The 13,081-nt window shown below is 41.0% G+C and overlaps 1 non-coding gene and 1 pseudogene across 1 annotated transcript; both read left to right on the top strand.

The window, feature by feature from the left end:
- Positions 1-5,190, top strand: part of LOC128590018 (NADH dehydrogenase [ubiquinone] iron-sulfur protein 8, mitochondrial-like) — a 30,280-nt pseudogene extending 25,090 nt beyond the window's left edge.
- On the top strand, positions 2,594-2,700 carry LOC128592367 (U6 spliceosomal RNA). The gene has a single exon (XR_008381849.1). It is a non-coding gene; the product is annotated as a U6 spliceosomal RNA (small nuclear RNA).
- Positions 5,191-13,081: the final 7,891 nt, after the last annotated feature.

The following is a 13,081-nucleotide window of genomic DNA, read 5'->3' as shown; positions in this document are numbered from 1 at the left end:
TCTTTTCACTTTCTATACATTTCTTGGGCAGTCTTACCTATTTCTAATATTTTCAACTGTTAGTCCAATCCTGACTTTGAGTGCTAGATCAACATATCCATCACCTATTAGACATGTTTTTCATGTAAAGCCTTTTGAAAATAAAGTGGAAAAATAAATACACAAATAGATCGACCATTTCCAACATACAACAGATTCAATATGTCCGGAATTGTATTCTCCCCTGCATTCCCTGAATTCCCCCCCCATTCTGCTCCTCCTTCTGTTCTCTTTGTTGTTTAATGCAATCTGAGAAAAGAATGTTGAGGCTTTTCTCTATTTCTTCCTGAATCTCCCTAGGTATGATCTTGTCCAGTATCAACACATTCAACCAGTTACCAACTCTTAAGGATTACTTTTTCACAGTCTCATTAGGATCTGCCCTGTCCTTTCTATCTGCACCATTATTGTCCTAGCTCAGATCCTTAGATCTCTTACTATGTATAAACTATAACAATACCATCCTAACTGGTAGTTGTCCCCCTTCCAATCTGCTTTCCACATTGTAATCAGACCAGAATTTCCAGAAGGTAAACCATACCTTGCTATTCCTCTTTTCAAATCTTTAATTTTCCTAGGTTTTTCTAGAATGAGAACCCTGTATATAGGACCCTTCATTATCTTTTGCCCACTTTACTGATATCATCTCCAGCCCCTACATTCTGTGACCCTGTGCTCTGGCCACGCTGAGGTTCTGGGGACTCTCCAAACACTACATTGTTCCCTTTATGTGAATTCTCAATCCCCTTTCCAGTGCCAGGCTAGGACTAACTCTTATATAAAGGTCATACGCCAAGCCCCCTAACCTGTGGTCTTATCACCTCCTCTAGCCGACAGGCAGCCACCCATGCTGGGTGCTACGTTCACACCCGAACTCCATTGAAATACTTTTTATACTGTAGGACAACAGTGTGCAAGCCCATTGACATAAACAGACAGTGAGTTCCAGGAACAACGCCAGGACTTCTCACTTGCTGAATTCCTTGCACCCTTACACCCCTGACGCTGGGATTTTACAACTAAGACACTTCAATAAATATGTGCTGAACTTCACGTCATTTCTCTGCAAGAGAGAGAAAATACTTTAAGGTTCTACTGGACCTGCTAGTACAAATTGCCGCCAAAACCTGGAGCGCGCAGCAGCACTCCTGACTAGTAGGCGACGCACGTGTGGCTCCTGCCCGGAACGCGTGCCCTGCGCGGGGGCGGGGCCTCATGTCCGCCGAGGCCGGCACCCGGCCTCTCCTCAGCCTTGTGGCCTGACGGGCCGCCCGGCGGGCGCAACCTTCAAGGAGCAGAAGCAGTGGAGGCAGAGTTACCGACCCAGAGGTACCTGGTAGGAGCCACCGGTTAGGGCCAGCTCAGCTAGAACTACTCGGCCATTAGCAATGCAGCTGTAGGTGATCGTCATAGTGGGCGGGGCAGTGAGAGAAAGATTCTTACAGCACCAAACCGCCAAGACAGCCTGGGGGAGAGGGGCGGCGAGAAGGCGGGGCTCCGAGAGGGCTGTGGCTGCGCATGCGTGAGGAGTGATTGATGCGTGGGGAGAGAGGCGGGGCCTGAGTTAAGCCAGTGGTGAGCCAAGGGCGGAGCCTCTGGGAAAAAACGTGCTTTGGGTGGTGGACCTTTCTGCTACGTGGTTATCCTTAAAATCGTTTGTCAAAAACCATAGTGCTTTTCTGCTTATGATTCATCCGCAATCTAGACATGTGAAATGTAAACCTTGATTTAAAATAAAATTCATTCATTAATTCAACAAGAATTTGTTGAACTCCTACAGTGCCCTATGTATGAGTATCTTGGATTTCTGGCTTTGGAAGGATGGAGGCCCTGGTTCTGAGAAGTTCATATTCTAATAATTCTAGTAGTAGTTACAGAGTCACATATGGACAAGTGCCAATCTCAAGTGATGTGTGTGTGCTGTGATGGAAAGATTAAGAAAGTGTTGCAGAAGCTTGGAGAGCGAGCAAAGCTTTCAAAGTCATTGTACGACTTAGTGGGGAGGAAAGAAAGGACAGCCTCGAGAACAGCTTTGTAAAGTCTTGAAAAGAAGTAGGTAGGTTTTGGGAATGAGTATAAACCAGTGTGGCAGAGAAAAGTTGGATGGGAGAGCGGATAGGAGGTGAGAGTGAAAGGAATGCTTTTCTAGACATTGGGTGCTTTGACAAGGGTTTTTTAAACTGTGAGCTTCAGATAAGTTTATATGTTTTTATTAACAAGATTTTGTGGTGGAGTAGAAAGAGCATGGCCTTTGAAGTCAGACAAACTTGAATTCAAATATATGCATTGCCATTTACGCTGTGCCTTTACCGTCACTCAACCTTTCTGAAACTCAGTTTCATAATATATACAATGGGGATAGTTAGACCCCAGGGAAAACTTTAAAACTAATAAGAAAAAAAATGGGGAATAGGTGTCAAGTTAAAATGAAGTAATTGTGGGATGGTGCCTGTGGTTCAACAGAGTAGGGCACTGGCACCATATGCCATAGGTGGCGGGTTCAAACCCTGCCCTGGTCAAAAACTGCAAAAAAAAAAAAAAAAAAAGGGTAATTGTGCTTGCTTCGATAGCACATATACTAAAATTGGAATGATACAGAGAAGATTAGCATGACCCCTGCTCAAGGATGACACACAGATTCATGAAGCATTCCATCTCAAAAAAATAAAATTAAATAAAATGAAGTAATTATGCAAAATACTATCATAAGGTAGATATGCAATTGCAACCCTTATTATGATAAGTACATTAATTAGAATTACTTTCTTGCTCCCAATTGTATAACCTTAAAGGAAAGACGATCAGTGTCCTTCTGAGTGCCTGTCAGCATGTGAAAATAGGTATTCAATTCAGTTTACTTTAACCCAGTGCAGTTAAATTGGATCGACAAGGAAGCAGTAAAACTAGTCTGGACTGTAGCTTCTGAGAAAAATGCCTTGTTGAATCATGTATCCTCCTGTATACATAAAGGAAATCTTGAATCAGTGTGTCTTATCAGCTTAGAGGTATTGTTTCGGTTACAGGTGCAGTGACCATTAAAAAGCACTGGTTGTATTACTTGTATGTGGGAAATGAAATTTGTTAATTCTGAGGTAATGCTTTGTTTTATTCTTGTTTGGCCATTTTGCAGTGCTCCTTCTGTTTAGCAAAAAGTGAAGCTGAAAGGAAGTGGGAAAGAAATCATGAGCTGTAGTGGTGACCACGAGCCTTTGATAGCTGGAAAGGTGTTTATGGGAACTTCCCATCTTGGTCTCATCTTGTCATGTTAAAACAATCTGTGAAGCAGGTGTCTTGGGTTCACTCTGCACAAGCCACATAATCAGGCCTCAGCAACGTAGAACTTAGTTTCTAATACAAATCTACCTTTCTTTAAATGCTTTTTCTTCTCTCTCAGCTTTCAGCACTGCAGTCATTTACACCTTTGAACCCATCTTTCAGTTGCACACTCTCCCGGCTTCTGGTTTCTTACCTCCGTCTGTGCTTCCTGACGCTGCACTCTGCCTGAGAGCTGAGGCTTACCCTAGTCCAGTGGTGGGGAACCTGTGAGCTTGGGGTCATATGTGGCCTTCTGGATCGTAGAGGGAGGCCTTTTGACTGAATTCAAATTTTACAGAGCAAATCCTTTTAATAAAGGGATTTTTCTGTCAACTTTGGATTTGATCTAGTCAATGCCAGGTTTCCTAAGTTAACTCAAGATTTCCTTCTTCCCTTGTTTCTCCATAGGGTGGCATTTCTGTGCATGGGGGTAGTTGGTGGCAGGAGGCTCCTCTGATGTGTGACTTTCATCCCTCTAAGGTGGCATATGCTGCTAAAGTTTATTTTCTGTCTGTTTCTGGTCTCAGTCACACATTCCACTTGGAACCTGGAGGCCCTTTAGGTGCTTGGGTTCTCTCTCGGCCACCTTAGTGGCTCTCTTGGGACCAGGACAACTTGTGGTTGCTGCTCATGCCATTCTGCGGCTGAGGGAACCTCCCATGGCTGCCTCACACCATGCTACTGCCTCTCTTGTCATGCTGTTCACTCTGCTGTCATATGGGGAGTGGTTTGTGGACCTCACCTGACCTGAGAAGCAAGCCCTGAGACTCCCAGTTTTACCTGGAGTTTTCTTATCACTACACTCTGTCACCTCTCACCTCTTTGAGGGGACTCTAGCTAATTGGAGTGCTTCCTTCTGACTCTGCCCCTCTCTGGCATGAGGACATTCCAGCAAGTGGAGGTGGAGACCCTCTGACTACCCGAGGTGGTCTCCTAATTACAGTATGAACATTGGCTGCCCAAAACCTTTTCTTTTCATGTACTCTTCAGGCAGTTTCCAAAATCTATTTTGAAACTTATAAGAGCTGAGAATCTTTTCCTTTTTCCCTTCTTCTTCCTGTCTTCTTCCTTCATTTACTTCATTCTCTTGTGCCAAAGGGAATAACAGAATAAAAACCACAGCAAGTGGCCTTTCAGCCGGGGAGGGAGTGGTAGCGCTTCAAGTTGCACTGCCTGATCACACCCTTGCTGCTGTGGCCCTGGCCCAAGCTACAAGCACAGGATATCCCAGTGGCCGGAGCCTACACAGCAGCACAGTATGTGAACGTGCAGGAGCCTGAGATGGACATGAGGGCAGCAACTGACCCGGCAGCTCGCACCCTGCTGTGGACTGAGCTCATTCAAGGCCTAGGTATGACCCTGAGCTACCTGTCCAGAGCCAGCCACCATCAGCTACCCATTTGAGAAGGGTCCGCTGAGCCCGTGCTTCCGAGGGGAGCATGCACTACGCCGTTACCCATCCGGGGAGGAGGCTGCATTGCTTGCAAGCTCTGTGAGGCTATCTGCCCTGCACAGGCCATCATCATCCAGGCTGAGCCAAGGGCAGATGGTAGCCGCGGGACCACATGCTATGACATTGACATGACCAAGTTCATCTACTGTGCTTCTGCCTGGAGGCCTGTCCTGTGGACACCATCGTTGAAGGCCCCAACTTTGAGTTCTCCACGGAGACGCATGAGGAGCTGCTGTACAACAAGGAGAAGCTGCTCAACAATGGAGACAAGTGGGAGGCCGAGATCGCCGCCAACATCCAGGCTGACTACCTGTACCGGTAATGCCTCCGCCCTGTCTGTGCGGCCAGCAGTCTCTGCTGCCCAATGAAACAGCTTCAACCCCTCCCAAACAAACAAACCCACAGCAAGTAACATAAAATATCAGAAGAATTTCTACCTTTCCCTGGATAGTTTGACAAAATCTTGAGGGAGCAATAGAAAGCTGGATTCCTGGGAAGGAGAAACAAGACATTTCACTACTAATTTCTTTCCCAGAATGCTTCTGGGCATTGTCACCTCCTTCATCAACTGAGCACTCAGCCATCATGGCTTTTCAGAGCTTAGTTTCTCAGGAGGAAAAATTACTCATTTCTGAATCATCTGAATTCTTTGGTGATTAGAGAGTTTGTACATATTCTGTCAGCTGGAGACTTCCAAACACTCACTAATTCAGGAGGTGCCTTGTTAAGTATTCAAGTTCTCCTGTAGGAGATTGTTTTTTCACTTACTGTTCTTCAAAATGGAAATATTTTTATAGTTTTTTTTCCTTATATGGAGTGTGATCACTGTAAAAATTTAAACAAACAACAGTAAAAGCCTCTCTATTTTTCCCTAACCACAATAATGACAACTGGAATCATCAAATTTATATTTTTCTTTTCTTTTTAATGCATTTTTATATTTACGTACATATTTATATATACGTACATATTTTTCTGAAATTGGCTTCATTTTTAAAATTAATAATATTTTCTTTGACTATCATATACACATATATTTCAATTTTTTTCCTCCGAGGTTTATCATTTGAATTTTCTTTTTCTTTATTATTATTATTTTTTTTAGACACAGAGTCTCACTTAATCACCCTTGGTAGAGTGCTGGAGCATCACAGCTCACAGCAACCTCCAACTCCTGGGCTTAGGTGATTCTCTTGCCTCAGCCTCCTGCCTAGCTGGGACTTCAGGCAGCCACCACAACGTCTGGCTATTTTTTGTTGTGGTATGGCCGGTGGTGGGGCCAGTGCTGGGGCCAGTGCTGAGTGACAGGTGCCACCTGGTGTCTGTTCTTTTTTCAGATATTTTTGTTTTTTACCTGGTCAAACAGTATATTTTATTATGATATTGTACGTTAGTGTCATGTTAGGGCCTCTTGTTATGTCCCCATATACAAGTATTTCCTTGTTTCTCTTCTGTTAGTATTGTTAGTTTTTAATGTTTAAATCTTTAATTCAACTGGGATTTGTTTTTGTGTCTTTTGTGAGGTCGGAATTTGTCTTTCCAAATGAACAGCCAATTATTTCATACCACTTATTGCATATTCTATCCTTTCTTCATGAATTTGAAATGTCAGAAATTTGAAATGGTAAGTATAAACCAAAATCCCCTCTATACATCTTAATTGGACTTTAGAGTTGAAATATATGCCAATTTCTAAGCTAATATCACAATGATTCAATAATTGTGCCTCAAATGGCTTTAAATTTAACAAATTGGAGAGAATGAATATATTTACAATATTGAGTTGTTCCATTTAGGAACCTGGTTTGTCTTTCTAGTTATTCTTTAATAAACTTTCTGTAGAAACACTGTAAGTTTTTTCATAAAGCCTTTGCAAATTTTTATTATGTTTATCCCAGGATATTTTGGCTGCTTTTGTTAATGGAATTTATTTTCTATTGTGTTTTCTTTTGTTTTTTATTAATATTAAATCATAGCTGTGTACCTTAATGCGATCATGGGGCACCACACACTGGTTTTATAAACAGTTTGACACATTTTCATCACACTGGTTAACATAGCCTTCCTGGCATTTTCTTAGTTATTGTGTTGAGACAATTATATTCTACATTTACTAACTTTCACATGTACCCTTGTAAGATGCACCGCAGGTGTAATCCCACCAATCACCCTCCCTCCGCCCATCCTTCCCCCCCTTTCTTCTCCCCCTTCCCCATATTCTTAGGTTATAACTGGGTTATAGCTTTCATGTGAAAGCCATAAATTAGTTTCATAGTAGGGCTGAGTACATTGGATACTTTTTATTCCATTCTTGAGATACTTTACTAAGAAGAATATGTTCCAGCTCCATCCATGTAAACATGAAAGAGGTAAAGTCTCCATCTTTCTTTAAGGCTGCATAATATTCCATGGTGTACATATACCATAGTTTATTAATCCATTTGTGGATTGATGGGCACTTGGGCTTTTTCCATGACTTAGCAATTATGAATTGGGCTGCAATAAACATTCTGGTACAAATATCTTTGTTATAATGTGATTTTTGGTCATCTGGGTATATACCTAGTAGAGGAATTATAGGGTTGAATGGCAGATCTATTTTTAGATCTCTAAGTGTTCTCTAAACATCTTTCCAAAAGGAATGTATTAATTTGCATTCCCACCAGCAGTGTAGAGGTGTTCCCTTTTTTCCACATCCATGCCAACATCTCTGGTGTTGGGATTTTGTGATATGGGCTAATCTTACTGGAGTTAGATGGTATCTCAAGGTGGTTTTGATTTGCATTTCTCTGATGATTAAAGATGATGAGCATTTTTTTCATGTGTCTGTAGGCCATGTGCCTGTCTTCTTCAGAGAATTTTCTCTTCAAGTCCCTTGCCCAGCCTGCAATGGGATCACTTGTTCATTTCTTGCTTATACACTTGAGTTCTCTGTGGATTCTTGTTATTAAACCTTTGTCGGAGACATAACCTGCAAATATCTTCTCCCATTCTGAGGGCTGTCTGTTTGCTTTACTTACTGTGTTCTTGGCTGTGCAGAAGCTTTTTAGTTTGATCAGGTCCCAGTAGTGTATTTTTGAAGCTGCTTCAATTGCCCAGGGGTCCTCCTTACAAAATACTCTCCCAGACCGATTTCTTCAAGGGTTTTCCCTGCACTCTGTTCTAGTATTTTTATAGTTTCATGTCTTAAGTTTAAATGGTGAAAGGTGTGGATCCAGTTTCAGTCTTCTACAGGTTGCCAGCCAGTTCACCCAGCACCATTTGTTAAATAGGGAATCTTTTCCCCACTGAATGTTTTTAATTGGCTTGTCAAAGATCAGATAACAGTAAGTAGCTGGATTCATCTCTTGGTTCTCTATTCTGTTCCAGACATCTACTTCTCTGTTTTTGTGCCAGTACCATCCTGTTTGGATCACTATTGATTTGTAGTATAGTCTGAGGTCTGGTAGCGTGATTCCTCCTGCTTTGTTTTTATTTCTGAGTAATGTGGCTATTCGAGGTTTTTTCTGATTCAATATAAAATTAAATATTGTTTTTTTCAAGATCTTTAAAGTATGACAGTGGAGCTTTAATAGGGATTGCATTAAAATTATATATTGCTTTGGGTAGTATGGACATTTTAACAAATGATTGATTCTTCCCAGAGCATGGTATGTTTTTCCATTTGTTAACATTTTCAGCTATTTCTTTTCTTAGAGTTTCATAGTTCTCTTTATAGAAATCTTTCGCGTCCTTTGTTAGATAAACTCCCAAATATTTCATCTTCTTTGGCACTACTGTAAATGGAATGGAGTCCTTAACTGTTTTTTCAGCTTGACTACTGTTGGTATATATAAAGGCTACCGATTTATGAATGTTGATTTTGTAAGCTGAGACGCTGTTGTATTCCTTGATCATGCCTAAGAGTTTTGTAGTAGAATCCCTGGTGTTTTCCAGATATACAATCATATAATCTGTGAAGAGCGAAAGTTTGATCTCTTCTGACCCTATATGGATACCCTTGATCGCCTTTTCTTCCCTAATTGCAATGGCTAAAACTTCCATTACAATGTTAAAGAGCAGTGGAGACAATGGGCAGCCTTGTCTGGTTCCTGATCTGAGTGGAAATGATTTCAATTTAACTCCATTCAATATGATATTGGCTGTGGGTTTGCCGTAGATGGCCCTGTTCAGTTTAAGAAATGTCCCTTCGATACCAATTTTCTTAAGTGTTCTGATCATGAAGGGATGCTGGATATTATCAAAAGCTTTTTCTGCATCAATTGAGAGAATCATATGGTCTTTGTTTTTTAATTTGTTTATGTGCTGAATTATACTTATAGATTTATGTATATTGAACCAGCCTTGAGACCCTGGGATAAAACCGACTTGGTCATGATGTATAATTTGTTTGATATGTTGCTGGATTCTGTTTGTTAGGATCTTGTTGATTGTTTTTTTTTTTGTGGTTTTTGGCCGGGGCTGGGTTTGAGCCCGCCACCTCTGACATATGGGACTGGCACCCTACTCCTTGAGCCACAGGCGCCGCCCTTGTTGAATTTTTTTGCATCTATATTCATTAGTGATGTTGGTCTATAATTTTCTTTTCTTGTTGGGTCTTTTCCTGGTTTGGGGATCAGGGTGATGTTTGCTTCATAGAACGTGTTGGGTAGTCTTCCTTCTTTTTCTACATTTTGGAACAGGTTGAGTAATATAGGTACTAATTCCTCTTTAAAGGTTTCGTAGAATTCTGCCGTGAAGCCATCTGGTCCTGGGCTTTTCTTTTTAGGGAGGTTTTGTATGGTTGATGGTATTTCAAAACTTGATATGGGCCTGTTCAACATTTCCACTTGATTCTGGCTAAGTCTTGGAAGGGGACGTGCTTCCAAGCATTGGTCAATTTCCTTCAGATTTTCATATTTCTGAGAATAAAGTTTCTTGTAATATTCATTAAGGATTTTTTGAATTTCTGAGGAGTCTGTTATTTCGTCTTTGTTGTTTCTGATTGATGAGATTAGAGATTTTACTCTTTTTTTCCTGGTTAGGTTAGCCAAAGGTTTATTTATTTTATTGACCTTTTCAAAAAACCAACTTTTTGATTTATTGATCTGTTGTATAATTCTTTTGTTTTCAATTTCATTTAATTCTGCTCTAATTTTGGTTCTTTTCTTCTACTGGGTTTGGGGTTGGAATGTTCTTCCTTTTCCAGTTGTTTGAGATGTCCCATCAGTTGTCAACTTCCTCTCTTTCCATTCTCTTTAGGATGGCTTGCAGTGCTATAAATTTCGCTCTTAGGACTGCCTTTGCGGTATCCCAGAGGTTCTGATAAGTCATGTCTTCCTTGTCGTTTTGTTCCAAATATTTGGCAATTTCCTTTTTAATCTCATCTCTGACCCAGCTATCATTCAGCATAAGGTTATTTAACTTCCATGTTTTTGTATGAGTATGCAGATTCCTGTTTTTTACGAGTTCAACTTTTATTCCATGGTGGTCCGAGAAGATGCAAGGAATAATTTCTATTCCTTTAAATTTACTGAGGTTAGACTTGTGACCTAAAATGTGATCAATTTTGGAGTATGTTCTGTGGGCTGATGAGAAGTATGTGTATTCAGTTTTGTTGGGATGAAATGTTCTGTAGATTCTGCTAAATCCAAATGTTGGATGGTTAGGTTTAAATCTAAAATTTCTTTGCTCAGCTTCTTATTGGAGGATCTATCCAACACTGCCAAAGGAGTGTTGAAATCTCCAACTATTATGGAGCTGGAGGAAATCAAGTTGCTCATGTCCATTAGAATTTCTCTTATAAATTGAGGCACATTCTGTTTGGTTGCATAAATATTCATAATTGAAATCTCATCATATTGAGTATTACCCTTAACAAATATGAAGTGATCATTCTTATCCTTCCTTACTTTTGTTGGTTTAAAGCCTATGGTATCTGCAAATAGAATTGCAAAGCCTGCTTTTTTCTGATTACCATTTGCCTGAAATATGGACGACCATCCTTTCATCTTGAGTCTATATTTATCTTTTAAGGTAAGATGTGACTCTTGTATGCAGCAAATATGTGGCCTGAGTTTTTGTATCCAGTCAGCTAACTTATGCCTTTTTAGAGGACAGTTTAAGCCGTTCACATTAATGGAGAATATTGGTAAGTCCGGTAATATATTGGGTATTGAGTTTTTCGAAAGTCCAGTGGACATTTTTAATCCTTTCGCCATTGTGGAAGTTGGAGTTTGATCAAAAGTTTCTAAGTGAGTTTACTTTTGTAGTAGAGGATTGGGCTGGTCATTATGGAGGATAGGTCTGAGAATATCCTGAAGAGCTGGTTTGGTTATGGCAAATTTCTTTAACATATGAATGTCATTAAAGTATTTAATTTCTCCTTCATAAATGAAACTCAGTTTAGCTGGATACAAGATCCAGGGTTGAAAGTTATTTTTCTTTAGGAGATTAAAAGTCGGTGACCACCCTCTTCTGGCTTGAAAAGTTTCAGCAGAGAGATCTGCAGTCATTCTAAAATTCTTCTTTTTGAAGGTAATGGTTTTCTTTCTCCTGGCAGCTTTGAGAATTTTATCCTTCATATTAACAGTAGTGAAGTTAATTATGATATGGCTGGGGATGTCTTATTGGGTTTGAGTCGTGTTGGAGTTCTGAAACTGTCTGCTATCTGAATTTCATAATCTCTTTGCATGTCTGGAAAATTGTCTTTCATAATTTCATGGAGAAGGGCCTCTGTGCCTTGCCAGGCCACCTCATCACTTTTGGGGTTTCTAATGAGGTGGATATTAGCCTTCTTTGAATTATCCCAGAGCAGGTTTGTGTTCACAGCACGGTTAACTGTCAGCTCTAGCCCCCTGCTTTCCTTTGTCTATAGGCTGATGATCCCCTGAGGGACAGGTGCATCTTAGGCTCAGTAAAGCAGTTCTCTGGGTTGGCCCCGCCCTGGGAATTTCCCAGCTCTGCGCAAGTGTTTTCTAGTCCCCACGCTCCACCCAAGCTGGTACTGCATCAGGGAAACCCTTTACTCACGGAGCCTGTGTTTCCGTCCCAGATCTGTTCCATGGTGGTTGCCATCTGAGAAGATGCCCAGCCTCCTCTGGTTGCCCAGGGAGACAGGGGATGTTGCTTTGGGATATCCAGGGGTGGGCCATATTGTTGCCAAAAACAGCTGCTGGTCTGCGCCTTGGGGCACTGCCACTCCAGCATGATTCACTCTCTGCCGACCATTGTCTCCTCACTCCTGTGCTGCAGAATTAGCACTGACCAGCTGCAGTCCAGGCCCTGTCCATGCCCCTCAAGGAATCATCCAAGAATATGGACTCCTGGGGGACAGGCCTCCAGACCTCAGAGTGAGAGTGGAGGGGAGTGCTGGGAGCTCAGAATTGCAGGTCGAAACACCAAACTCATTGAGACCAACTGAGCAAATAAACAGATAAAAAGGCTACTAGAGACACAAGCCCATAGATGCACAAACAATCAGAAACACATAGACATACAAGACAACAACAACAAAAAACACAACTACAATAAAAATAATGATAATTGTAAAATAATTGAAAAAAGGTAAAAAACATACAAACATAATGAACAAACAAAAAAACCCTCTATAAATCTGATGTAAGCACTCTCAGAAACCATAAGGAGGGATGAAGAGGAAGAGAGAAGGTAAAAAAAAAGTGGTGTTCATAAAAATGTTAAAAAAGTAGAAAGAAAAAATTAAAAATAGAAAAAATATAAAAAACTAATAAAAGTTAACAATAGCTCCTCCAAGAAAATGGTGAGAAAAAAAAGAAAAAAAAAGAGAGAAAAAAGGCACCAACCACAAAAATATCATTCTTGTATATATGTAAAAATATACATCTGTATGTATGATGTAGGGATCAACTTTCGTAGGAATATATTTATAATGCAATATAATCTGGACACCAGGTGGTGCTGTGAGTGGTTCCCAGGCTTATACCGGATTCAGTTTATACTGTTACCACAGTAACCACCCTACCTGGCCAATCGCCATTTTGGAGTTTCTGTAAAAGTTTATTACCTAATTGTTGTGGAATCTCAGTTGCTCTGTTGCAGACAGCACTCCTATCCGACCTCCCAACTCAGTGCAGGAGTCCACGCTTCACAAATCTTTCCACTCTGCTCCCCCATTCTCCTGCAACTGGTGACTGCAACCTGCTGCGGGGGAGGGTGCCGGCTGCCACCAGCTTTAGCTGCTGCCAGCAGCAGCTACTGGAATGTATGGAGACCTTATCCTCAGTTTTTGTGGCTCAGAGTCTCACTTTTGAATAT

Source organism: Nycticebus coucang, chromosome 1, assembly GCF_027406575.1.
Source record: "Nycticebus coucang isolate mNycCou1 chromosome 1, mNycCou1.pri, whole genome shotgun sequence".
Lineage (NCBI taxonomy): Eukaryota > Metazoa > Chordata > Mammalia > Primates > Lorisidae > Nycticebus > Nycticebus coucang.
Note: the sequence above shows the minus strand (reverse complement) of the source record. Positions and strands in the feature narration are given on the sequence as shown.